At 43.1% G+C, this 3,719-nt stretch overlaps 1 long non-coding RNA gene across 1 annotated transcript in view; it reads left to right on the forward strand.

Moving 5' to 3' along the window:
* The first annotated feature begins 3,130 nt into the window (after window positions 1-3,130).
* LOC125487167 overlaps window positions 3,131-3,719 on the forward strand; it is a 3,492-nt gene continuing 2,903 nt past the window's right edge. Inside the window, exon 1 of the long non-coding RNA XR_007265688.1 lies at window positions 3,131-3,316. This is a non-coding gene — a long non-coding RNA (uncharacterized LOC125487167). The remainder of the gene's footprint in view (window positions 3,317-3,719) is intronic.

Raw genomic sequence — 3,719 nt, forward strand, 5'->3', positions numbered from 1 at the left:
AAGATGGGAGGAAATCGGATTAGTCTAATCTGGAGATAACAAAGGCATGGAGGAGAAGTGTAGCTGCGGAAGGAGCTGCAACAAGGGCACAGTTGAGTGAAACCAGATAAAATTGTTTAGAACTCAATTCCTGTTATTGTTTACACCTTCCTACTCAGCTGTCAATATCATGAAATTGTGAAGAGTAACACTGAAATGTGAGAAGCAGTTCAGAGAAATTCACAAAACCAGTTTTTGGGTTGGAGAGGTTATCCTGAAAGGAAAGGTTAGACATTAGGGAGTATATCAATTGGCATTTAGAAGAATGAGAGGTAATCTTATTAAAACAGACAGGATCCTGTGGGAACTTAACAGGCTGGATACTGAAAGCATATTTTCCCTTCAGGATGAGACAAGACTAAGGACATAATTTAAAAACAAATGATTTCCCATTTAAGATGGAAGAAGTTTTCTCACAGAGGGTTATTGATTTGTGGAACTCTGTCTCTTCCCCACCCACTGTGAGAGCAGTGGAGGCCCAGTCACTGAATATTTTGAAGGTAGTCAGATTTTTGATTGGCAACACGGTCAGAGAGGATAAGGAGATGGAGAGGAAAGTGAAATTCTGGCCACAATTAGATCAACCATGATCTTATCAAATGGCACAGCAGGCTTGAGGGGCCAAACAGTCTACTTCTGCTCACAATTCATATGTTCATATGAATCGATTTCTGTTGTAGAATCTAAAATTGACATCAGTAGTAGGATAGGTGTGGAATTGTGTTACACACCCATAGCAGTGGAGCCCTCAATGACTCACTGTTACCAGGGTTGTGGTGATTCCCATCAGAGTTGCAAAACATGAGTCATAATAATAAAAAAAAGGTTTGCATTTCTATTGAACCTCTGGGACACTGCAATGCCCCAAAAGCTTTACAACCAATCAAAACCTTTTTGTCCTTTAGGGAAAGAAACTGCCATCCTTATCTGGTCTGGCCTACATGTGACTCCAGACCACAGCAATATGATTAACTCTTGACTGCCCTCTGGGCAAACAGGGATGAGCAATAAATGCTGACCTAGTCAGTGCAGTGGCGCCCACATCTGTGAATGAATTTAAAACAAGGTGTGGTCGCTGTTGTAATGTAGGAAACCTCCATGCTGACTTCTGTTTTGTCTCTGAAGGAAGTGCATCCAAAATCTCGAAGTAAGCTGTTTATCGGAATTGTAGGGTGCAGAATTAAGTGGGATGAATTGGGCTTTTATTTTAAACAAGATTTTGGATGACTGTTACCTCAGCTATTCCACCCATTTTGAGAAGGTGTCACAGTAGCTGGGATAGAGGGGGTTGGATAAGTGATGTTCCCGGATCCTCTCATCCATGTCACTTTTGGAATTTTACAACAAACAGTGTATTTTGCTTCATTGAGAGCACCCCTCGTTATGAATGCTGTTGTGTTCTAGCTTTCAAGGTTACAAGGTGGGGTGTGAAATGAGTTTCAATTCTCCAGTACAGCACCCACATTGCAGCTCATTATGGGGGACACACTCATGCATTGGTAATGTCATTGGACAAGTAATCCAGAACCCCAAGCTAATCTTCCAGAGGCAAGCATTTGAATCTCACCATGGCACACAGTGAAATCTGAATTGAGGCCTCTTCCTGAGTACTGTGTACCCATTCTGCTCATCCTGCTGTAAGAAAGCTATTATTAAATTGGAGAGGGTTCAGAAAAGATCTACCAGGATGTTACCAGGAACACAGAGTTTTAATTATAAAGATAGGCTGGGACTTTTTTCACTGGAGCATAGTTTGAGAGATGACCTTATAGAGGTTTATAAAATTTTGAAGGGCATAGATAAAGTAAATAGCAAGGATATTTTCCCTAGGATGGGGGAGTTTAAATCTATGGGGCATATTTTTAAGTTGAGAGGAGAAAGATTTAGAAAGCACATGAGGGGCAACTTTTTTACACAGAGTGTTTCTTAAGTGGAATGAACTTTGTGGGGTGGCACAGTGGCTCAGTGGCTAGCACTGCTGCCTCATGGCACCAGGGACCCAAGTTCAAATCCAACCATAGGTGACTGTCTGTGTGAAGTTTGCATGTTCTTCCCGTGTCTGTGTGGGTTTCTGGCAGGTGCTCACAGTCCAAATATGGTCAAGTTAGGTGGACTGGCCGTGTTAACTTGTCCATAGTGTTCAGGGATGTGTAGGTTAGGTGCATTAGCCATGGGAAGTACAGGGATAGGATAGGGGGATAGGAGTGGGTCTGGGTCGGTATGGACATGTTGGGCAAATTGGCCTGTTTCCACAGTGAACTGCCAGAGGAAGTGGTGGATACAGGTACACTTGCAACATTTAAAAAGCACTTGGGTAAATACATGAATAGGGAAAAATTTGGAGGGATATGTGCCAAACACAGGCAAGTGGGACTAGTTTGGTTTGGGAACATGGTCAGCATGGATTAGTTGGACTGTTTCCATGCTGTATAACTAATCCAACAAAAAATTTGGAAGGGAGAAACCTAGCACAGTGATTGTTCTAAAAACCCATCTGATTCACTAACTTCCTTGAGGTATAGAAATTTGCTGTCCTTATCTGGTGTGGCCTGCCTATGACTTCAGATTCACTATATTATAGTCAATTCTTAATTGTCCTCTGGGAAAATAGGGATGGCAATAGATATTGGTCTATCCAGATACCACGAAGGAATAAAGAAATGTTTATTATATAGACTCATAGAATGCAGAAACAGTCCATTTTGCCCACTAGCTCTTGGAAGAAGATATTCAAATACTTCTGCCACCCTGAGTTTTCCCCACAGCCTTGCAAAAAAAAAATCCCTGCCAATCATTTATCCAATTCCCTTTCTGCTTTTGTTTGCCTCAGTTTAATAGCTGGGTTTAATATTCCAGTCAACAACACAGCTCTGTCTGAGTGTTTCCCTGGTATTGGCCAGATACATACTCATATTTCTGGAAGGGGACTTGAACACAGCAAACAAACCATTCATATTGTGGCTGTGTGTAAGATTTGTGCAGAACAAATGCCAGCAGACTGGGAAAAGGTCAAAGTTGGGTGCCAGCTATAGGTGGCAGCATTGGTGGAGTTTTGCAGCTGGTTTCAGCTCTCCCAGGCCTAGCTGTTTATCTTGCCTTTGGTTGTGGTTCTGAGGGAGCTGCTTTCTCCCAGTGACATTGGAATTTGATCAGAGGCTCTGGGGGAAATGGCTGGGTCATCATGTGACCTAAGTCAGCTGACTGGCTGGGACTGAACAGACGAGGAAATTGCAAATTTATCTACACACTGCACATTACAGGAACCATCAAGAGCCAGGTTGTATTCTTCCCCCAGAGGAAGTGGGCATTCTCTCTCACCCCCCCAGAGGGAGCGGGTATTATCTCCTGGAGCAAGTGTGTATTCTTTCTGTGAATAAATTGGTTTTCTGCCCAAGGCTTTAGCTACTGGGCCTTTTAAAACCCCAGGTGCACTTCCCCTATTGTTGGAAGGCAGGGCGTTTACATTGGCAAGTCCCACAGAAAGGAACCTGAGCCCAGCCACTGCCTGCTGCCTGTTTGAGAGCACCATCGGACACAGGGAGTTTTACAGTCATGGTCAAGAGGCTTGGTAGGATCCATGGAGAAATTCTAAAACAAAGTATATGAGATAGTAGGAACTGCAGTTGCTGGTGAATCTGAGATAGCAAGGTGTAGAGCTGGATGAACGCACTTGCCAATGT

Source organism: Rhincodon typus, chromosome 37 (genome assembly GCF_021869965.1).
Source record: "Rhincodon typus isolate 14 chromosome 37, sRhiTyp1.1, whole genome shotgun sequence".
NCBI classification, from domain to species: domain Eukaryota; kingdom Metazoa; phylum Chordata; class Chondrichthyes; order Orectolobiformes; family Rhincodontidae; genus Rhincodon; species Rhincodon typus.